Below are 24,656 nucleotides of genomic sequence, written 5' to 3'. Positions count from 1 at the left end.
GTCCCATAAAAAAACGAATAAATATATTCGTTTTTGTAGGAAAATGAATGCTTTGGAAGCTTCAATTGTGAAACTTATTTGGCCTTTTAAAAACTTGGATGGATAAGTTAAAAAGAAAAGATGTACATCTGTGTTTGACAGTAAAAGGGAGAATTATTGCAAATCAACATGATAGAGAAAAATATTATTTTTTACGCCTTTAAAATCTTTACGCTATTCATTATTTTGAAGAAATATCTATGCTTAGATGACAAGTGCAATAAATTTATTCAAAACATGTAGTATATGATGGAATACAAATCAAATGCCTGCCTGGAAATAAAATTAAAGCAATTATCATGATTTAGAAGCAGTTGGATTTTCTATAAAATAAATAAGTGCTTAGATCATGGAGCAGATTTGATAATACATTTTAGACATTAAAATATAAATATACATTATTTTAAATATTTGTTTTCTTCGTAATAGTGTCAGACGTGATGTAGCCAAGACTTTAGCCTAAACACAGAGATACTTACATAATAAAGGCTCTGGCTTGGCGTGGTGGCTCACACTTGGTAATCCCAGCACTTTGAGAGGCTAAGGCTGGCGGATCATGAGGTCAGGAGATCAAGACCCTCCACGCTAACATGGTGAAGCCCTATCTCTACTAAAATACCAAAAGTTAGCTGGGCATGGTAGTGCGCACCTGTAGTCCCAGCTACTCAGGAGGCTGAGGCAGGGGAATTGCTTCAACCCGGGAGGCAGAGATTGCAATGAGCCAAGATAGCACCACTGTGCTCCAGCCTGGTGACAGGGTGAGACTCTGTCTCAAAATAAAAAAATAAAAATGAAGGCTCTTAGAGTGGTAGGTCCACTGTTAATCTCTAAGAGTCATCACTGGAACCTCTCCAATGCTCTTTGCTTAGTCCACACTCCATTGCAGGGCGGGGGGATCTCTAAACAGAGAGGTGGCCTGAGGAACAGCAGAACTTAGTGAATGTCATCTGCTAGCTCTGCTTATTTGCTGTTTGTTACATATAATTTCTCTTTCCTAATTCTTGATATTTCCTCTTGCCTGTCTCTTGATTCTGTTTCAACCAGTTGGTTCAAAGCAAATAAAAGTTACTCACTATTTGTGTCAATAACTTTATTGGCATGTTGTACCATTTAAAAAAATTACTTTAAGTGTCCCTCACTAATATTACTTTGTTTTAGAGCTTTACAGAGAGATATTTCATACACCATAAAGTTTACCCATTTAAAGTATACAGTTCAGTGGTTTTTAGTATATTCACGGAGTTGTTGATTTCATTTATTTCTAGTCTAAACTTCTATTTTCTTCCTTCCACTTGTCTTGGGTTTAGTTAGCTGTTGTTCCTCTAATTTCTGAAAATGAAAGTAACGTAATTGATTTGAGGTGTTTTGCCTTTCTCAAAGTTGATATTTACAGCTATGAATGTCTTCTTATGCACAGCTTTACCTGCATTGTTTGTTTTGTAATGCTATGTTGTTTTCATTTATCTCAAAATATTTTCTATTTTCCCCTGTCTTCTTCTTTGACCCATGGGTTATTTAGAAATGTGTTGTTTACTTTCTATGTATTTTTAAATTTTCTAGGGGCCTGAAAGTATGGGTAATGTATTGAGTGTGCTCTTGGGATAGTGCTTTTAAGAGATCCCTAGGCAGTCCAATCTCTCCATTGTCTACACTGATGCAAGCTTTTGGCTACCGCACCACTGGGCTGGGGAGACAGGGGGATGGGAATAGTTGGATAGACTATATTTTCATTTGTTCTGTGGCTTTTGTTAATTACCAGAGTTCCCAAATGGTTCGTGTTTGATGTTTGGCTGATTTTCCCATTGTTTTAGAGAATGAGAGAGTTTATCACTCTGCTATTCTGAAAGCTCCAGAATAACTCTTTTAATCTTCAGAGACAACTTTGGATTAGGGTGATGTTATCCCCATTTTTCAACCAACTAAATTGTGGCCCAGATATGAAATCATCTATTCAAGGCCAGGCTCCTTGTTTATAACATAGCTGGAACTTAATCCAATTATTTTTTCTTCTTGCCCTAGTACTGTATTCTTTCCCCCATATCACAGCTCATTCACTTTATTACTAGTTACTTACACCTTAAATGTCTTGACCTGGAAGGAATCTCAGAGATAACCAGGTCCTAGCCTTTCACTTTACAGATGAGAAAACCACAGTCCAAAGTGGTACAGTGCTTTTCTCAGTGTTTTATTGCCAACTACTCTTAACACGTGCTTTTCTTATTGTTCTCTCTGGTTTTCAGGTGGGGACTTCTATCTGCTCCCTGACGCTGCTCTCAGACCTTGTCCCTTCCTTATCCAAAGCTGTGAATAAATAGTCTCCCTCCCATTGAATCCTTCTGCTGTGGTTTGAATGTACGTCCCCTCCAAAATTCATGTTGAGACTTAGTCCTTAATATAGTAGTGTTAAGATATGTGGCTTTTGGAAGGTGCTTAAGTCATGAACTTTGTCCTCATTAATGGGTTAGCGCTCTTATAAAAGGGCTAAAGTTTGAAGGAAGTACCCTCTTGACCTTTCTGTATCTTCTGTCATGTGAGGACATATCTTTTGTCTCCTCTGGAGGATGTAGCAAGAAGGTATCATTTTGGAAGTGGAGACAAGGCCTTTACCAAAACCTACCCAGCTGGCACCTTGTGCTTGAATTTCCCAGCCTCCAGAACTGTGAGAAATAAATTTCCATTGTTTATAAATAACCTGGTCTCCATTTGTTATAGCAATACACACAGACGAAGATACCCTTTTATGCTTGAAATTTCTCCAGGAAGATCTGAGTCCTTTTTAAGAGCTGATGCACCTGATTAGGTCAGACTCACTCAGTATTATCTTCTTTTCTCAAAATAAATTGACTTGGGACTTTAGTTACTTATGAAAAATGTCTTTACAGGAGCATTGTGCGTTACTGCTTGAATGGATAACTGGAGGAAGGTGAATATACCTCAGAAAGTGAAAATCTTGGGAGCCATGTTATAATTTTGTCTAACACAAGAGACGTGTCTTTTTTCCTTTTAGAGCAACCTGATTCCCCTTTCAGAGAGGAATACTCAGGCCCCTGTGCATTCACTGAAGATAGCACGTCACTTGATCCACACTGGAATTTATTATGCCATACACTGCTGTCACTGAATTTAAGAAAGGCAATCTAGAAGTTGAATTTGAATTTTATGTTAGAAGAGAATCTGCATATTAATATTTTACTTATCTATATAAATCATTTTAATCATATTAACTTAAATTTAAGCCAATATTTATGTGGGTTTGATAAAAGTCAGTTGGTGGATAAAGAATCATTTCATCTCCCATCCCCAAGGATTTTTATTTAGTAACGTATTTTCTTGATAAAGTTAAAATTAAAAATAATCTACAAAGTTGTGCTTGTAGAAAACACCAGGGAAAAATTATGAGCCAAGTCCTATTTAGTACAGAAGTGTTGGACAGTCAACTTTCAAGAAGCCCAAGGTAAATCATTATGTCTAATTAAACAGTACAGCAGATCAGTCAGATTGACTATAGCAAAAGTATTATCTTTAAAAATATTGAAATGCATGAATATTTCCAGAGAGAACTAAGTAGTCCTATTACAGAGCATACTTTTCTTTATAACTAGAAGAATATGAAGTTAGAAGTTCTCAAACTGCTGAACAGTAGTTTCAATTAAAGTATAAGTTTGTGGAACTCACCACACTTCAGTCTTTATCTTCAAAAGTTCTAAAAGTAAATCACAGTTTTCCATGTTTTTCAGTCATTGTAATTATTTTTGCCCCATAATGTTGCTAATCCTATGACTACAGAGACATCAAGGACAAATATTTGCATTTCATATCTTTCTTTCCATGAGTTATAAATCTCTGCCACTTCCAAGAAGAAGCCTAAGAGAAAGACAGTTGCCAAATGATTTAGAGAAATCAATCTTCTAAAATTTAATTTCCATTTTTAAAGGTTGCTATTCCTAATTAGGTATGCATCTGGCCAAGGCTTTTTAAAAGTAAAATGGTTTTTTTCAAACAATATCCAAATATAGGTCAACCAAAATCAGTGGAAGGAACTGGGGTTACTCATGGACTTCCAATGAGAGTTGACCTATTCTCATCTTTATTCTTGCTGTAGACTGAACTCAAGCCTTGGTTGATTGTAGATACTCTGTTCTACTGATGAGTTAAGTCCATCCATGAACAGTGCTTTACCTCTGAAAATGCATAGTCATGTAATGGCTGCTCTTGATCTCAAGTGATTGACATCTGTGTCTTCCAACTTAAAGAACACTTTCAAGTTTCCATCAACCCCACCTTACAAATAAAGTAATGATCACTTCTGGGGTAACTGATGACTAGTAGTATACAACTCTAGAGTCTCCAAAGTTATCCAGAGGCAATCTATAATTCCATAGCATTGAAGGCATGTATTATAAAATATAAAAAAATATGATATTACTCTGTTAAGGCAACTGGGCACACCAACACATGCATTGAATAACTCATCTATGCTCTTTCCTCTTTTGTAGCCTTTAAAGTGTAGTTATAGTTTCACAGGGTTTCCGGTGATTTATCTCAGTCTTGCAGCCAAAGCTATTCCTCTACTACCTCCATGGATTCTGTCTGATAACTATGTTCACCACTGGGAAGCATCTCACTTTTATACACTTCACTCCATTATTAAGTAACTGCTGTTATTAAAATCGTTTCTGTTACATTTAACCAAAACCTGACTCCTTCTAATTTACTTCTTGGATCTGCTTGACTCTCTGGAACCACACATCATTAACTGATTATGTCAAATATCTAAAGATGCCTATCAAGTTAAACGTTTGACTTCTGCTTTATTTCTAACTCTCAAGTCGGTGAAACTTGTCCAGATTACTTTGGAAGCAGGAGAAAATGCAAATCAAATTGCATCATATTTTTTGAGAATCTACTATGGTTAAGTCAGTGTGCTGGGAAGTGGGGTAGATAAAAAGATGAATAAAATAGTATAGCCATATTCAAGGAGCTTACAATTAACTCAACAGAGTATCTCATAGTTATCACTATTTTGTCATTTAAAATAGTATTCCAAGAAAGACAAGTTAGTTTAGTTGATGATACAAACCCAGCAGGATCTATGGTGCCTTTAGGTTATGTTGAAATCTAATATATTTAAACACATACTGTGTGGGTTAAAGAACTTCCTATAAATTTTTAAATTGCATTCTGTTCATAAAGAATTAGAAGACTTCTAATTCCCCCAAGGCCAACTTTTCAGCTTTCATAAAAGATGCTGATTCTATTACCATTGTGTATTTCTAATTAAATAGCATATTTTCTCAGAAGAGTCTAAACACTTTAGATATTAATAGTAACCACCTTTATAATAACAATACTCTAATATACAGCAAAAACACTAATAATTTTGATTATTTGTGAGAACAATAGAAAAGTAACAGATAGCTTATATTTCTATGTTTTTTTAAAAAGTTATAGTTTAAGTTCTGGGATATATGTGCAGAATGTGCAGGTTTGTTACATAGGTATACATGTGCCATGGTGGTTTGCTGAACCCATCAACCTGTCATCTACATTAGGTATTTCTCCTAATGCTATCCCTCCCCTAGCCCCTCATGCCCTGTCAGGCCCTGGTGTGTGATGTTCCCCTCCCTGTTTCCATATGTTCTCATTGTTCAACTCCCACTTATTAGTGAGAACATGCAGTGTTTGGTTTTCTGTTCCTGTGTTAGTTTGCTGAGAATGATGGTTTCCAGCTTCTTCCATGTTCCTGCAAAAGACATGAACTCATCCTTTTTTATGGCTGCATAGTGTTCCATGGTATATATGTCCCATATATATATACACATATACATATATATACATACATATATATACATACATACATATATACACATATATATATACACATACATACATATATACATACAAATATATATACAAATATATATACATACACATATGTGTATGTATATATATACAAATATGTGTATGTGTATGTATATATATACATACACATATACAAATATATATACAAATATATACAAATACATATATATATACAAATATATATACATACACATATATGTGTATGTATATATATACAAATATATATATATATTTTTGAGACAGAGTCTCACTCTCTTGCCAGGCTGGTGTGCAGTGGTGCAAAGTCAGCTCACTGCAACCACTGCCTCCTGAGTTCCAGTAATTCTCCTGCCTCAGCCTCCCAAGTAGCTGGGACTACAGGTGCATGCCACCATGCCCAGCTAATTTTTGTGTTTTTAGTAGAGATGGGGTTTCACTGTGTTGGCCAGGATGGTCTCGATTTCTTGACATCATGAACCTCCCACCTTAGCCTCCCAAAATGCTGGGATTACAGGTGTGAGCCACTGCACCCAGCCCACATTTTCTTTATTCAGTCTATCATTGATGGGCATTTGGGTTAGTTCCAAGTCTTTGGTATTGTGAATAGTGCTGCAGTAAACATATGTGTCCATGTATCTTTATAGTAGAATGATTTATGATCCTTTGGGTATATACGCAGTAATGGGATTACTGGGTCAAATGGTATTTCTAGTTCTAGATCATTGAGGAGTCACCAAACTGTCTTTCACAGTGGTTGAAATAATTTACACTCCCACCAACAGTGTAAAAGGCTTCCTGTTTCTCCACATCCTCTCCAGCATCTGTTGTTTCCTGACTTTTTTTTTTTTTTTTGAGACACTGATTCAGTCTTGTTGCCCAGGCTGGAGTGCAGTGATGTGATCTTGGCTCACCTTAACCTCTGCCTCCCGGGTTCAAATGATTCTTCTGCCTCAGCCTCCCAAGTTGCTGGGATTACAGGCATGCGCCACCACGCCCACCTGATTTTGTATTTTTAGTAGACATGAGGTTTCTCTATGTTGGTCAGGCTGGTCTCAAATTCCTGACCTCAGGTGATCCTCCTGCCTCGGCCTCCCAAAGTGGTGATATTACAGGCATGAGCCACTGCACCCGGCCTGTTTCCTGACTTTTTAATGATCGCCATTCTGACTAGCGTGAGATGGTATCTCTTTGTGGTTTTGATTTGAATTTCTCTAACGACCAGTGATGATGAGCCTTGTTTCGTATGTTTGTTTGCTGCATAAATGTCTTCTTTTGCGAAGTGTCTGTTCATATTCTTCACCCGCTTTTTGACGGGGTTGTCTTTTTTTCTTGTAAACTTGTTTAAGATTATGTATATTAGCCCTTTGTCAGATGGATAGATTGCAAAAATTTTCTCCCATTCTGTAGGTTGCCTGTTCACCCTGATGATAGTTTGTTTTGCTGTGCAGAAGCTCTTTAGTTTAATTAGATCCTATTTGTCAATTTTGGCTTTTCTTGCCATTGCTTTTGGTGTTTTAGTCATGAAGTCTTTGCTCATGCCTATGTCCTGAATGGTATTGCCTTGGTTTTCTTCTAGGGTTTTTATGGTTTTAAGTCTTATGATTAAGTCTTTAATCTAACTTGAGTTAATTTTTGTATAAGTTGTAAGAAAGGGTCCAGTTTTAGTTTTCTGCATATGGCTAGCCAGTTTTCCCAACAACATTTATTAAACTGGGAATCCAGATGGTTGTAGTAGAGATGGGGTTTCACTGCGTTGGCCAGGATGGTCTCCATCTCAAATGGTTGTAGATGTGTGGTATTTCTGAGGCCTCTTTTCTGTTCCATTGGTCTATCTATCTGTTCTGGTACTAGTACCATACTGTTTTGGTTACCATAGCCTTGTAGCATAGTTTGAAGTCAGGTAGTGTGATGCCTCCAGCTTTTTTGCTTAGGATTGTTTTGGCTATACTGGCTCTTTTTTGGTTCCATATGAAATTTAAAGCATTTTTTTCTAGTTCTGTGAAGAAGGTCAATGATAGCTTGATGGGTATAGCACTGAATCTATAAATTACTTTGGCAGTATGGCCATTTTCACAATATTGATTCTTCCTATCCATGAGCATGAAATATTTTTCCATTTGTTTGTGTCCTCTCTTAGTTACTTGAGCAGTGTTTTGTAGTTCTCCTTGAAGAGGTCCTTCATATTCCTTGTAAGATGGATTCCTATTTCCTTTGTAGCAAGTGTGAATGGGAGTTCACTCATGATTTAGCTCTCTGTTTGTCTATTGTTGGTATATAGGAATGCTTGTGATTTTTCACATTGATTTTGTATCTTGAGACTTTGCTGAAGTTGCTTATCACCTTAAAGTGATTTTGGGCTGAGACAGTGGGGTTTTCTAAATATACATTTATGTCATCTGCAAACAGAGACAATTTGACTTCCTCTCTTCCTATTTGAATACACTTCATTTCTTTCTCTTGCCTGATTGCCCTGGACAGAATTTCCAACACTATGTTGAATAGGAGTGGTGAGAGAGGGTGTCCTTGTCTTGTGTCAGTTTTCAAACGGATTGCTTCCAGCTTTTGCCCATTCAGTATGATATTGGCTGTGGGTTTGTCATAAATAGCTCTTATTATTTTGAGATATGTTCAATCAATGCCTAGTTTATTGTGAGTTTTTAGCATGAAGGGGTGTTGAATTTCATCGAAGGATTTTTCTGCATCTATTGAGATAATCATGTGGTTTTTGTGATTGATTCTGTATATGTGATGGATTACGTTTATTGATTTGCATATGTAAAACCAGGCTTGCATCCCAGAGATGACGTCAACTTAATCGTGGTGGATACGCTATTTGATGTGCCACTGGATTTGGTTTGCCAGTATTTTATTGATGATTTTCACATCGATGTTCATCAGGGATATTGGCCTGAAATTTTCTTTTTTTCTTGTGTCTCTGCCAGGTTTGGGTATCAGAATGATGCTGGCCTCACAAACTGAGTTAGGGAGGAGTTCCTTTTTTCTGTTGTTTGGAATAGTTTCAGAAGGAATGGTACCAGCTCCTCTTTGTACCTCTGGTAGAGTTCGGCTGTGAATCTGTCTGGTCCTGGGCTTTTTTTGGTTGGTAAGTTATTAATTACTGCCTCAATTCCAGAACCTGTTATTGGTCTATTCTGGGATCCAGCTTCTTCCTGGTTTAGCCTTGGGAGGGTGTATGTGTCCAGGAATTTATCCATTTCTTCTAGATTTTCTAATTTATTTGCGTAGAGGTGTTCGTAGTATTCTCTGATGGTAGTTTGTATTTCTGTCCTTATATTTCAAGTAGAAACATGGAAGAATTTTGAGGTTTATTATAAGAAGGTATGTTCATATAGCAGATTACATTTATTATAGTTCTGTAACTTCACATTTTAAAATTCTGTTCTAATTGTCTCTTTCCCATCAATATGTGCTTTGTAATGGCTTAAACTGGTACATGTAAAACAAATTTCAGATTGAAATTCAATTACTCTCTCCAGAAAATCAGTTACTCGATTCAGTCATTCTTTTCATTGTTTCATCTATCCACTCATTCAGTGCTAAGCTCTCTATTAATAATACAAAAATGAAACAGATACAGAAGTTCATGGTTTCATAATGGAATTGGGTAGGTATATAATTATATTAACAGAATTTTGGTCAGCAACGTAGCAGAAATAGATGGTGGCTGTACTGGTGGCTTAAAGAAAGATTTGCAAAGTGTTGCTTAGAATGGTTGGGCTACATGCCACAGTGAAAGGAACACAGAAGATGCAAGATTTGAGCAGAGCTTACCAAGGAGGGAGGTCACCGAGTTGCATGAGGGCAACATCTGTGGCTGTGTTTTTTACCACTGTATCCTCGTGACTGACCTGTCAGCATCTTCACACAGAGTTGATTTCAGTAAAAATATTCAATGAATGTCTGATTTCCAGGTCATGAGAACAGCGAACGCAGAGGTTTACAAGTGTGAAAGAGTGTGACACAGTCTTGAAGCTCAAATTAGCTAAGTATGTCTGAAACATAGAGCTAATTCTAAGGAGGTAGGCAGGGACTCAATCATGTGGAATTTTGCATGTTATATAGAATGTTTTTCCCACAAAATTTTTCACAGTATGCCTTCTTCAGGCTTTTTTTTTTTTTTAACTTTTAAGTTCAGGGGCACAAGTACAGTTTGTTACTTAGGTAAACTTGTGTCATGGGGGTTTGTTGTACAGATTATTTCATCACCCAGGTATTAAGCCTGGTATCCATTAGTTATTTTTCCTGATCCTCTCCCTTCTCCCACTCTCCACCCTCCAAAAGGCCCCAGTGTGTGTTGTTCCCCTCGGTCCATGTGTTCACATCACTTAGCTCCCACTTATAAGTGAGAACATGTGGTATTTGGTTTTCTGTTCCTGTGTTAGTTTGCTAAGGATAATGGCTCATATTAAACAGTCAAAAAATAACAGATGCTGGCGAGGTTGCGGAGAAAAAGAGTGCTTATATGCACTTGGTGGGAGTGTAAAATGGTTTAACCATTGTGGAGGAAAGTGTGGCAATTCCTTAAAGACCTAAAGACAGAAATACTATTCTACCCAGCAATCCCGCTAATGGACGTATGCCCAAAGGAATATAAATCATTCTATTATAAAGATACATGCATGTGTATCTTTATTGCAGTACTATTCCCTATAGCAAATACATGAAATCAACCTAAATGCCCAACAGTGATAGACTGGATAAAGAAAATATAGTACATATACACCACGGAATACTATGCAGCTCTTAAAAAGGACATGATCATGTCTTTGCAGGGATATGGATGGAGATCGAGACCATTATCCTACTTCAGGCATTTCAACATTATTTTTAAACTCATAATTCATAAAGAAGCTTTAGAAACATATTTCTTGTTTTTCCAAGAAAGAAAGAAAGAAAAGAATGAGGGAAGGAGAAAGTGGAGACAGAAAAACAAATTGCATTTGCCTAGGGTAGTGAATGACCTAGACATTGGGAAACAGGATTGAGAACAAAAAACAGCTTGGTGAAATTTTAGCTTCTACAGAATTTCAATTACTTCCATCAGACCACTCTACATACACACGTATCCTAGGTAAAACAAAACAAACACATAAAACAGTGTGCTCTCTCAGAAACTCCAACTTTAAGGCAACATTCTGAGGCTTTCCTGCTTTATCCCACTCCAAGCAGATTAACCTCCCAAACCTTTTTTTTCTTTTAGTTTCTTTTTGAGACAGGGTCTCAGTGTGTTTTCCCGGCTGGTGTAAAATGGTGAGATCAAGGCTTCTGGGGCTCAGGCTATCCTCCCACCTCAACCTCTAGAGTTGCTGAGACTAGAAGCATGCACCATCATGCCCAGCTCATTCTTTGTATTTTTGTAGAGGCAGTGTTTTGCTGTGTTGCCCAGGGTGGTCTCAAACTCCTGGACTCAAGCTATCTACCCATCTTGGCCTCCGAAAGTGCTGGCATTACAGATGTGAGTCACCGTGCCCAGCCCAAGTCTCATATATATGCACATTCTGGAGTTGATATTTTGTAAAGAAGAGCACCATATAAACAAACTTAGATGTGTGTTTTTTTCTTTCTTATAGTCATAGTACCAGAATAACGACTGTGCTTGTTGTCAGAATCTCAAAAGATGTTGAATGTTGATAATGAAATACTCAAAATAAAACCAGTGTTTTAACTTTTAATCTGTAGTAGCAATTCCATTGATTGGCCCCTGAGAGAAGGTTTATTTTAAATACAGCAAACTTTACAATAAACTTTTAAAAAATTATTACTTAGACGGAAGAACAAGTTTGAAAATTTTGCTCCAAAATCAGAGATACATAAATAGATCCTTTCTTTTAATCATATGAAACTTGTTATTGCTTCTTGCCTAAAACAGAGGAAATTTTATATTAATATGTTACCTGTGAAGATTCTTTTTCTGCTTTACATTGTAAGGCCTAAATAGGAGAACAAATACCTCCTTATTAACATTCTTCTATAAAAAAATCAAAACTAACACCTTAAATCATTCACAACCCAATTTTCTCCAGAAACTTAGCAATTCCTTAAGAGTTAAGTCCTTATAGAGGCAAATTAATGACAAGGGGTCCCCAAGGTGTCATTTGGTGATACTTTAAGCACCTAACTCCATAAGTACTTTGTAAATTAAGGGTTGATTATTTGCTTTGCCAGAGAATTCTTTCCTTTATAAGAGATTCACCGGAGAATTCCTTTAATTAGCTAGTTCCCTAGGTGCTTGTAAAAAAGAAAGAGGCTAAGGTTCTAAGCCTCCCAACTCCTTTTAGAAGTTTATCCTGTTTCCGTTTTTAACTTCTTACATTAAGTATTGTCTTTATGCAGATGTGTTGGCCTGGCCCCTTATGTAATTGAAGTGAGCGCACATCCCATGAACATCATTGCTTGCTGGGTTCATGGGTTAATTCGTGGAGGATGCAGAACGTGTCATGCTGGTACCTGCATTCCAAGAACAAACAGATACCCCACCCTTCCTTCAGGTGACCTCACCCAACTTTCTTTTTCACCAGAATAATGCAGAGATTGATTCATTCACAGGGGTTGATTGTGTTCCTTTTCCTGAGGGCAGAGCAAGAAGTAATTTAAAGAGGAGAAATCTTTGGCTTTCTATGGTAGACATCATAAAAAGGTGAGGTAGGGAGCTTTTTAGGAAGAAGAAATGCAGTGGAAAAAAGAACCCAGGACAATTATGAAGTAAGGGATATGGTCTGAGAGTTCCAGCAGAGTTAACTGGAATATGAGAGTAAGGGGCAGAAGAGACCTGGATGCAGGACGTTGAGAGGAGATGCAGGAGGTAAAGTGGTGGAGGTGTAGCTGGGAGTCACATGACGGTGGACCTTGAATGTGATGCTAACGACACTGAGTTTTATCTTATAGGTAGCAGGAACTATTGCACATTTTTTATAATTATATATTATGAATATATATATGTGTATACACACAAATCTGACAAGGATTAATCCAGAATATGCAGGGAACTCAAATCAACAGCAAAATAATAATAATGGGGCTAAAAATTGAGCAAATGATCTGAATAGACCTTTCTCAAAAGAAGACATAGAAAAACTGCTCAACATCACCAACCATCGAGGAAATGAAAATCAAAACCAATATAGGATACTATCTCAACCAAGTTAGAATAGCTATATCAAAAAGACAAAAAATAACAAATACTGATGAGGATAAGGAGGAACCGGAGCTCTTATACACTGTTGGTGGGAATACAAATTAGTTACCGGTTATGAAAAATGTGTATGGAGATCCTCAAAAAACTAAAAATAGAATGGTCTTTTAATTTAATTAGATTCTAGAGTTTAAGAAGTCTTCATCTTAATTAGGTTAGAATTTCTCTTTTTGTACGTGTTACCTGTTATTATTTCTCTGACTTTAATTTAAAAACCCTACAAACGAACAATCTAAATCTTATTATTAATTGGTTTGTTTGTGAATACAAGTCACCGGGACACAAGATTCTAGTGGGACAGGAACATTAATTTATTCCAAAGAAGTTATCTCAAGATGGAAGATTGTATGTTATATGCTAATAGATATTTGAGTAAGCCTTTCATCGTAGTTGACTAAATTACTGACAGATTTTCAAGGACATAAAAGTCTAGGTTATGGAAAAGAAAATTAATATGTCTATTTAGTAATTTTACCTTCTAGTTGCAAGTTTTTGAGTAAGTTACAAAGTGTAAGACTGGTTGACACAGATTTGTTTATACAAATGAACACAGGATGAAATAGAAAAAAATAGGAAACATGTAAGTGGTGGGAAGTGTCATGAAAGTGGAGGATGTTTTTGAGCACAGTAGAATACGTGGAATACATGGTGAGTATTGCTGAAAAATCCAATGATGTTTTGTTCTTACCCTTCTAAATGAGCATCTAGTTCAAGAATATGTTGAAATAGGAATTTAGTAACTTTACGCTACCAGGAAATATATTGATGTGGGAATTGGTGAGGTCAAAGAGAAGGTCGCGTTCTGTTTTAAACTTGTCAGAGGCTCTCTATGAATAGTTAGTAATTTCTTGAATGTCTTTGGAATTATTTTGTACCGAACAAAGTTCTGGTCATTTCTTCCATGCAAGACACATTAAATTTTCATCTAAAGAGAGATCACAGCCCTCCCCATGAAAGGTACTAATTGCCCCCCTGAGTATATTAGTGTATTTCCAGCATTTACAACCCAGTCTTCACATCATGTGGATAATTTCATCTATTTAGCCATGTCAGTGAGATAGGCAGTAACTCCATTCTGAAGCAGCTCCCTCTGCTTTTATCAGCAGCAGCAGTTTAAAGTCCAAGAAAATAATAATATCTGTTCTTAGAATTTACTCAACAGAAAACAGAACAAAATATTTTTTAAAAACAGTTGATTTCCCTGACCTCGATCGGTAAAGCATTGAAAGTGTTAGAGCCTGATAGGACTGTCAGTGTTCATTTTATCTTCTTTCTAGGTGACTCAGGTAGTTATTTGAAATTAAAGCACTAGAAACCTCACTATTTATGGCTGATCATAGTGGTGAGTACCTGTAGTCCCAGCTGCTTGGGAGGCTGAGGTGGGAGGATTGCTTGAGCCTGGGTGTTCGAGGCTGTAGTGAGCTATGATAGTGTCACTACACTCCAACCTGGGTGACAGAGACAAATCCTTTCTCGAAAAATAATAATAATAATAATAGTAATTAAAAATCATCTTAATAAAAAGAAAGCTCTGTATTTCTTAGCTACTTAGGTAAATGCTTGCAGATGAGGCTCATATCCTCAGGGCACAGCTGCAAGGCTATCAGTACAGACAGCTGCATGTAGCAGTGAAAGGATTAAGACTTTGGTGTAAGGCCAGGCTGGAAGCCCTGCACTCCCCATTCCTGGCTGTGTGACCTAAGGCAAGTCAGTGTTTCTGATGTTTTAAATATGTGAGATAAATAACCGAGCGATGAACTCACCTTGCAGCTTCTCTATCATCCCAGTAATCAATATGATTTCAAAAATTGATTGATTTCCTTTCTATTTCCCTTCAACTTGGAATGACACAAGTTATAAGTCAACTCTGAAGCATATCTTCTCTGTAAGCAGCTGAACGAGCTGCTTCTCAAAAGCAGAACATGTATTCATTTTGAATTTCCTCTAGTGGCTTCTCTGTAAGATGAGCTGTTGCTGTCCCCAGCTATAGTGACTAGTGACTGTGTCTAGGGGGGAAAGCAGGTTTCTCTCTGTTCATACACTTCCTGCTCTCGTCAGCACACAAAGATGTGAGAAAGGCCTCTTTGAACCTTATTATAATCACTACATTATTTCTTCTAATTGTAATCATTTCTGCAGCAGTCATTTTATATTGAGTCCAAACACAAAAGTGGGTTTGAGAAAATTTTTTTGCAATACATATATATATATATATATATATATATATATATATATAATGTATGTTTTGCAATTGTATATATATATATCTTAAAGATGCAATTTTTGTTTCATAAAAGGCGACTTGGAAATTTGGTCTCATTTCTTGTTATACTTAAATTTATTCTATTTTGTCAAATAATTTGTGCATTATACCGTGCATATGGTGACTAAACCCATAGACGATGTTCTCCATTTTTCTCATTTGCACAACAGCCACACTTAGAGATCTGTTGTGCCACTGGGAAGGTGTCTGTGTTGTACTCCTGGTCAAAGTACAGGTCCCTCAAATGGAGGAAGTGGTGCAGTGTGCTCAGAGATAGGTAATCACTAAATGACCCTCAGATTCTCAGAGCCTTGGTTTCCAATATGGTCTTCTGGTGGCCTATATCAACACCTCTTTAAAACTTTACTAATTTTACCAAATGGTAGCTCAGGCACTGGGAATGACTTAATGTCGTCACTAGTGATAGGAAATACTATTTTGCTAAAGGAAAATTTTGTCTTCATCATTTTTTAAGTGTTACTACAGACTATTTTTTTTTCCAATGGTGGAATTCAGGAGTTGGCTCTGTTTTCTTCTTAATGTGCCTTTATAGTGGAAGCAAAGATTCACTGGTATAAATTAACAAAAATATCCATTTCAGTTACTATTACATGTATTTTCCATCCTATTTGGAGAAGAAAGGAACTCTTTAATTAAGGGAACAGATTATTACAGCTTTCACCAAAGAAGAACTGCCAGTTTGATAGCCTGACACCCCCTAAGGAATATCTCGATGGTGGGAAGCTTAGCAACACCACGTGCAAGTCTAAAGAACATAATTTGTGGGCCCCAGTGCAAAACGAAAATGCAAGGCCACTTGTTCAAGCAGGAAAAAATTGCTATTAAAGTTTCTAAAATGGAAATCATGTTTCTATCTTTTACGGAATCTCTCTCAGGTAGTCAACATGATATTTGCTATTTAATATCACTCCATGTAAAGAAAAATTAGTATTTTAATTATTCACATGAATTTTACTGTTCATCTTTATGTCGTGCAATGCCAGTTTTAGATGCATAATAAGATCATGTATTAATATGCAAGATCATTGAAATATACAATGTATATTTTGTAGCTCATACATATATATGCCTTTCATTCTTACGAGAGCATTCTTACTGCTGTGCAAAGTTATCTCTATTCTTTATTTCACTTGTTAACACATGTGCATTCCACCAATTCTCTCTGCTACCTTCAGTTTCAGGAAGGACCTAAATAAGAAGGGACTCTTTCCATGTTCTTCTTTGTCACTATTTTGAACACATGTGATTGGTTAACACAAGAAAACATGTGTAAGAATGGATGTGACAGTGTTTCTTGGTCATTCATGTTTCTTAGAAGCAAGTTTTCTCCATTTGGGGTAAGTTCCAACACAAAGTGTAGTGTCTTAGTCACAGACGTAACACATTCACCTCGTAGGCATCTACATCAAGTGTTTCTCAACTCCCAATCATCGTGAGCTCACTGCAATTCTGTGCTCCAGGGACACTGCAAACACTAAACTTAAACGCGAAGGCAAGAAACAGCAGTCATGCCTACTGTATGAAGCTCATCTGCTCATGTAAATGTCCATTGTCCCATCAGACTTTACCTTGGAAACAAAAGTTCAAAGACAAAATGATTAAGAATTTTAAAATGGAAACATTGGAGTGTTAAACCAAGTTCAAGGCCCTTCTGAGCGTGGGGTCTTCTGCAACTACATTGGTCACAGCCCATGAAGCTATTCTTGGTAGAGAGAGTTTCTTCCCTCCCTCCCTCCCTCACTTACTTCTTTCTTTCTTTCTTTCTTTCTTTCTTTCTTTCTTTCTTTCTTTCTTTCTTTCTTTCTTTCTTTTCTCTTTCTTTCTTTCTCTTTCTTTCTGTCTTTCTTTCTCTTTCTTTCCTTCTTTCTTTCTCTTTCTTTCTTTCCTTCTTTCTTTCTTTCTCTCTTTCCCTCTTTCTTTCTTTTTCTGTCTTTTCTTTCTCTCTGTCTTTTTCTCTCTTGTCTTTTTCATTTTCCTTTTCTTCTTTCTTTCTTTTTCTTTTCTTTCTTTCCTTTCCTTTCTCTTTCTTTCTTTCCTTCTTTCTCTTTTCATTATGTCTCTTTTCCTCTTTCTCCTCTTCCTTCTCTCTCTTCCTCTTCTCTTTCCTTCTCCCTTCTCTTTCCCTCTCCCTCCTTCCATTTCTTTCTCACTTTTTGTCTTCTGAAGTTAAAACCCAGTTTGTCAATTAAAGTCTGCAGTTACCACCTCCAGACACTAGATGGTGGTGATGCATCAGAAAGGTAAAATGTAGTTAGCATCAATTTGCTCTTGGGTGTGAATTTAAAGGGTTGTAGAAATCCAGGCAGTATCTGGTAAGCATTTTCGAATGAAGGTCATAAAATGCCAATAAGAAGAAAAAAAAAGACAAAAAAACAGACTTTGTGTAGCATTTTCTTCGAGTTTTTAGTCAATTAGAGTAAGTTTTTAATTTCTGTATGTATACCACAGCCACAGAGCATCTTTATGGTTTCTAGTTTCTGTTTCTTTAAAGTGGAGAGGGAACCTAAAGGATTGGGAACGCAGATTCCTTGATTCTTATCAATTCTTTCCTTATCTTTTACTTTTGCTTTTCTAGCACATAATTTGACTTTTAAAAATTATACAGTCATTCAAGACATCTGAGTCAATTTTCATAGAAACAACAAAATCAATTAATCAGTGCACATTTACTAAGTGTCTACTATATGCCAGGCAGTATTCTAGATATGCGGGTACAATAGTAAATTAAAAAGTAAAACTATCTCTTTTTGTGGAGCTTCGATTCCAGTATCATTTCCTTTTTCGATTATTTTGCATTCATATTTCACTGGCTTATATATTATTTCATGAATTTATAAAATCATTGCAATACATATATATGCAGATGTAATTTTGGGAATTTCTTTAGAGGACACTGGGTAAACACAGAACTGAACTGTTGGGAGCCAAAGGTTTGGAGCATATTAGCGATAAGTGTTCATTATATCGGGGCAATTGGCATTATTATAATAGAAGGAAGGAAACCCTTTGTCTATGAATCTTACTGAATGGATCAGGGCTGGGATTTGAGAAGTGCAGTCTTCCAAAGAAGAGTCCAACGTGTCCCTGAGACTCTTTCCAGGGAGTTTAGGGTTAAACTAGTTTTTATAATAGTAATAACATATTGTTTACATCTTTTTATCATTATGACACTTCAATGACAGTATAAAAGTAATGGTAGATTAAATTGCTAGCACCTTAATGTGAATCAAATGAATGGTCCCAAAATGTGCTAGTGGTCACTATAGTCTTTACTGCTATACACTCTTAAGAGCTTAAGAATATCCTTGACAAAGCAGTGATAAAGATTACTTTTATTGAATCTTGACCCTCAAGTAAGTTTCTCTTAATAATCTGTGTCACAAAATAGAGAGTATGCATAAAATACTTCTGCAGCATACCAAAGCACAATGGCTGTCTTCAGGGAAAGACGTCTGGCATTGTTTGGGATGTTGACTGAAGTTGCTATTTTCTTTTCATGAAATACCATTTTGACCTAAAATAATAACTGACAGAAAAGTTATTCAGACATGAATATTAGGTCTTTTTTCACAAATTAACAAAGTAAATATATAATCAAAAGAAAACTGACATTATTTGTTGCCAAAGAAAAACATTGAGCTTTCATGTAAAAATTAGAATTTTGGTAAATTTGCACCTACCACTGTTAGATCAACAAATACTTGATATAAAACTCGTTTTTTGTTAAACCGGTTGGGCATTTAACAAAGCGGACATTTTGATATTACATAATGAAATATGCCACTACTTAGAAAATTGGTATAATTCAGTGAACCAGTATTTTCCAGATGACCAATGTATTATGTTACAAAATCAGGCTTGGGTAAAAATTCCACTAAATAGACAAACCAGTGGTTTTAATGCAACCACATAGGAAAGATTCGTTTATAGGTTTCAGATTACACATTACAACTAATCTTAAAAAATTGTGCTGGCTTTTGTTGTAATATCAAAGAAGAATATTCAAAATTAGCTAAAAAGGCTAAAATAGCCTTTCCTTTGCCAACTATATCCAACTTGTATCTGTGTGAGTCCAGATTTTTCTCATGTTTCATCTAAAACAACACACTGCAAGGAAATAAAATCAGAAATAATTGTGACACTACAATTGATTTCTGTTAAGGTTGATTTGAAAGAGATTTGAAAAAGTGTCAAACAATGAATGTTACTCTTCTTACTAATTGGAATTTTTTGTTTTAAGAATTTTTTAATAAAATATTACTTCTGTTAATGTAATGAGTTCATTATTGTGAAGCAAATTAATATTTAAATAATTTATCTTAATTTCTCATTAATATGTATATATTTTATATGTGTATACATATATACACAATAGCTCTCTAGGGTCTTCAGTAATTTTAAGAACGTAAGGGTTGTCAAGATCAAAAAACTTGAGACTCACTGGATTTTATTATAAAGGAGATCAGTTAATAAGGTTTAGCTTCTTTTATAACAGAGACTCTAATAAATATGAAGTTCACATTACAGACCATAATGTTCTCAAATTATCTTCTACTCTTTAATCATATAAGGATTTTTCTCAAAATAAGTATTTTTGAATCTTGCCCATTCCAAAAGATTCAGGTGTGTTAGTATGGGGTGAAACCAAAAAATCTGCAGTTGTTTTCTTTTCTTTTCTTTTCTTTTGTTTGAGACAGAGTCTTGCTCTGTCACCCAGGCTGGAGTGCACTGGGGTAGTCTCAGCTCACTGCAACCTCCACCTCCTGGGTTCGAGCAATTGTCCTGCCTGAGCCTCCCAAGTAGCTAGGATTACAGGCACTTGCCAGCACGCTGGGCTAATTTTTTTGTATTTTTAGTAGAGAAGAGGTTTCACTATGTTGGCCAGGCTGGTCTCAAACTCCTGACCTCAAATAATCCACCTGCCTTAGCCTTGCAAAGTGCTGGGATTACAGGCATGAGCCACTGCACCTGGCTAAAATCTGCACCTTTTTAAAACACATTTTAGGTAATTTTGAGGTTCTTAAAGCTTAACGTCCTGTGAACTATTACTATGAAATAATAGTTTTAATACTAGTCTTGTAAAAATAATTTTAGCAGTGTGAAAGCAATGTAAGCTCATTATAGAATATTGGGAAAATGCAAATTAACTAAAAGAATCGTAATACAAATCACGTGCAAAATCTCTCATCTGTAATCTCATTATCTAGTGTATTCTTTTTTCACTGCTATAAAGAAATATCTGACAATTGGTAAAGAAAAGAGGTTTAAGTGAGGTTCAGTACTGCAGGCTGTGCAGGAAGCATGATGCCAGCTTCTGCTGGGTTTCTGAGCAGGCCTCAGGAAACTTACAATCATGGCAGAAGGTGAAGGGTTAGCAGGCCCATCTTACATGACTGGATCATGAACAAGAGAGAGAGGAGGGAGGCGCTACACACTTTTAAACACCAGATCTTATGGGAACTCACTCACTATACAGTACTAAGAGGGGATGGTGCTAAACCATTCATGAGAAGTCTGCGCCCTGATCCCATCACCTTCCTCCAGGCCCCTCCTCCAACGCTGGGGGTTACCATTCCACTTCAGATTTGGGCAGAGACACGGATCCAAACCATATGACCTAGAAATAACTGTTATTGACACTGACTGTTGACTCAGTCTTAGATATGTGTATGGGTGTGCCTTTCTGAATGTTCAGAAATAGTGAGGTATGGTTTGCTTTTAATTACTTAACAATATTTAATTAACCTCTTTCCCTGCTGTTGACTGTCTGCGTAAACCTGTGGTTGTAAAACCTGGCTATTTCAGAATTACCTAGGGAGGTTTTAAACATACTGCTGCCTAAGCCCCCTGCCCGGTAAGTCTGATTTAATTTGTGAATTATTTCCTATTGGAACAATCAGTAGAAACTGGAATAAATGGGTTTCACAGTCTTTATTTGGGGGAGGGCTTTAATATTGCTCTCTAGAATACTCTATTGATTTGCATTCTCATTAGAGAACATGAGAGAGCTCAGCTTCTCAGGAGCAGTCACTCATACCAAGTTTTAAAAACCTTTGCCAAGCTGAGTGTGGAAAAATTTGGCCACATGCATGAATTTGCAATAGTTTGAATATGTGTTAGTGCTGAACTTTTGTGTTTATCATCTAAGTACATTTATTCTTCCTTGAATGGCCTTCTTGCCTCAAACCCTAACCTTTAGAGGTTGATGAAAAAGAGCAAGGGCCTGTCCTTCCCAAATCTCCCCTGAAGCCACTGCCAAATATAGGATTCATTACAGTCTGTATCATCGATGTGCTAGTATGTAGATTCTTCTATTTATTTTCATTGAATCATAACTTATCTTCGCTAAATAACTAATCTTAGCTAAATCTTAAACACCACAAAAAGTGTATTAAAATGGAATTTATATCTTGATCCTAGCCACCATCCTTAATCCTATCCTTGACCTAAATATTATATGTTTTATTTTGATTAATTTAAAATGTACTAGTCATTGGGTTATAAACTTCAAGTAAAAGTTTTGGAGAAATTATGTGCTTGAACAGGAATTGAATTGTCGGTAACTATATTGTAGCATTGTTTGTTATCACTGGAAAATGTCTTGCAAAATTCAGAGCGGCCTTTAATGAAAAGTTGGGTCTGTTCCTTTTGTGGTCTTATCTCAAATCACCAACATTGTGAGTCATCAGAAGTGAAAGCCTTAGAATTCTGTCAAGTGAGTTATATGCTGGCAAAAACCATCACTAGGCTGCCTTTGGAATTTAACATTACTATTATGTTACCGGGCATGTTCTGCCTTTGAGCTTATGAAAACTGAAGGGAGAATATTTCTGGGAAAAATTCCTAAGACTCATGCCTCTGTTGGCATTTGCAATAATACAACCACAATTTGACCATATGTTTTCTTTAAGTATTTTTGATAACTTTTTAGAGTTGGCCTCAGTCTGTGTTGAAAACAAAATCTACTTGGTGGCTAGAAGGGATGCCTAGAGACGAGAGAACAAGAATTGACCTTCTAGTCAAGGCAGATTTTAAGGTGAACCCCATGACTATAATCTATCCTGCAAGTAGGGACACTGTTGAGGGTAAAATGGGGCAATGTTTTGACATGGGAATAGCAAGCATAAATCAGAATGGGCTAGGTATATAGTGAGCACGAAGTACAGAGACTTGATACCCAGATCAAGAATGGAGATGCCGGCTGGGGACAGTGGCTCACGCCTGAAATCACAGCACTTTGTGAGGCCAAAGCAGGCGGATCACTTGAGGTCAGGAGTTCAAAACTAGCCTGGGCAACATGGTGAAATTCCGTCTCAACTAAAAATACAAAAGTTAGGTGGACATGTTGGCATCCCTTATTCGCAGCTACTCAGGAGACTGAGGCATGAGAATCGTTTGAGCCCAGGAGGCAGAGGTTGCAGTGAGCCAAGATTGTGCCACTGTGTTCCAGTTGGGTGACAGAGCAAGACTCCATCTCTAAATAAATAAATAAATAAATAAATAAATAAATAAATAAATAAAATAATGGAGATGCCTAGGAAGTTGCATCAAAGTTAGATCTTGAGGGAGGAGAGAGAGCATACCAGATAAAGTTGGGAGCGCGATTTCCCAAGAGAGGCCATAGCATGGACCTCTGCATGATTGTTCAGGCCCCTGTGGACATGCTGACATATCTCTGTGAATAGTGGCAGTGCAGCCTTTGATGTCTAGGGTAGCAGAGATTAAAGAGGGCCACTCTCTGCAAGGTTTATATGCCCTGGGAGACTGATCCCAATTGACCTACTCTCTCCTTTCCTCTCTATGAAAACAAAATGATAATAGCAAACTAATTCCTGCTGGTATTCCTGAAATAATCCAACAAAAGTGAAAAAAGAAATCAGAAGGACCAGTAAATCCTTCTTCTCTCTACTGTTTAACACCAAAATATATTACTGTATGTATTCAAAATATCTTATATTTGCAATAATCATATCTACGATGACTATTGAAAAATAATGAAAAGCACCGGCTTCCTATTATGAAAACAATATTACACAATGTGAAATTTATTAATTTTATTAATCTAAGAAGTGCCTTAATATTTACGTGATAACTTATTGACAGTATTTCTTGTAAAAATAAATGTGTACATTTTTATGTTTTATTTCTGCTTTAGATATGTTGTGGAACAATGTGGAGTCTAAATAAACTATAAATTATATATTTTTGATATGTCTATGTATTATCTTATTCAATGAATACAAATTAACTTTTTGTTTTGTGAATTGCGAATGAAATAGTAAAGTGAGTCATTTTGCATATAATGTTGTTAACACTAACTCTGTGTCAAAAGCCCAACATTTACAAGTCAAAAGTTACTGCATTTAAGATGATTACTAAATAGTGAAGATGAGGTAACACAAAAATCAAACTAATAACAATAATGTATTTCAATTTACATTTTGTGACTCTATGCAAGGAGATATTGTAGCTTTAGACAGAGTATATAAAATTAGAATATATATACAAAAGGATATATATATATATATAATATAATCACATAGAAACTGATGTGGTTACAAAATGAATGACTTAGGAGTAGGCAAATTTCAACCTTTGATATAGGCCTTGAAAGATCCTTGAAAGGTGTGTGTTTTGTATTGGCAAGGAGGAAGGAAGGCTTAGGATAAGCTGTAGTCACGTGAAAGCGTTGGATATTGGGACTAAATTGGTCTTCTGGTTCATCTGAAGAAAGAACAGAGAAAGGAAAATTCCAACAGTAGTTAGAAAAGCCTTGTTTATTTTTCTCCCTTCCTCTCTCCTTTCCCAAGCGTTTCACTAGGAAAGAAAATAGCTCTTCTATGGTACCCATGTAATACTGATTTCTCAGCGTTGTCATTCTAGGAACTGCCAATGATTGATGACAATCTATTTAGATTCAGTTCTTTAAAGGACAAAGCAAACCACTTTAGTGACTGAATTTTTTTTTAACCTGCAATGTGTATTGTTTGATTATGTTTGCATAATTTATCAAGAGACTTCAGAATCTCCACGTCACCTGCTCCTCAGATCAGAAGGTGATTGTGGCTTTGGGTGGATATTAATCAGCCACAGCACTGCCTGGTCAGAAAGAGCAAGTGTCCTAGCCTTTTACCTCATGAGACCTTGGGTATCCATCCAGCATAGGTCCCAAGGGAACTGCATTTGGTGGACTGGAGTGGCCAGCATGCTTCAGGTGAGATGAAAAGTGCCATGTTTAACCTGTGTTTGGAAGCTTGTCTTTCTCATAAAATACCTAGT

The 24,656-nt window shown here is 36.4% G+C and overlaps 1 protein-coding gene and 1 non-coding gene across 2 annotated transcripts in view; both read left to right on the top strand.

Moving 5' to 3' along the window:
* SGCZ (sarcoglycan zeta) overlaps nucleotides 1-24,656 on the top strand; it is a 1,168,143-nt gene that overhangs the window by 358,061 nt on the left and 785,426 nt on the right. The window lies entirely within an intron of this gene.
* On the top strand, nucleotides 24,404-24,514 carry MIR383 (microRNA mir-383). The gene has a single exon (NR_106329.1). It is a non-coding gene; the product is annotated as a microRNA mir-383 (primary transcript).

Source organism: Gorilla gorilla, chromosome 7 (genome assembly GCF_029281585.2).
Source record: "Gorilla gorilla gorilla isolate KB3781 chromosome 7, NHGRI_mGorGor1-v2.1_pri, whole genome shotgun sequence".
Lineage (NCBI taxonomy): Eukaryota > Metazoa > Chordata > Mammalia > Primates > Hominidae > Gorilla > Gorilla gorilla.
Note: the sequence above shows the minus strand (reverse complement) of the source record. Positions and strands in the feature narration are given on the sequence as shown.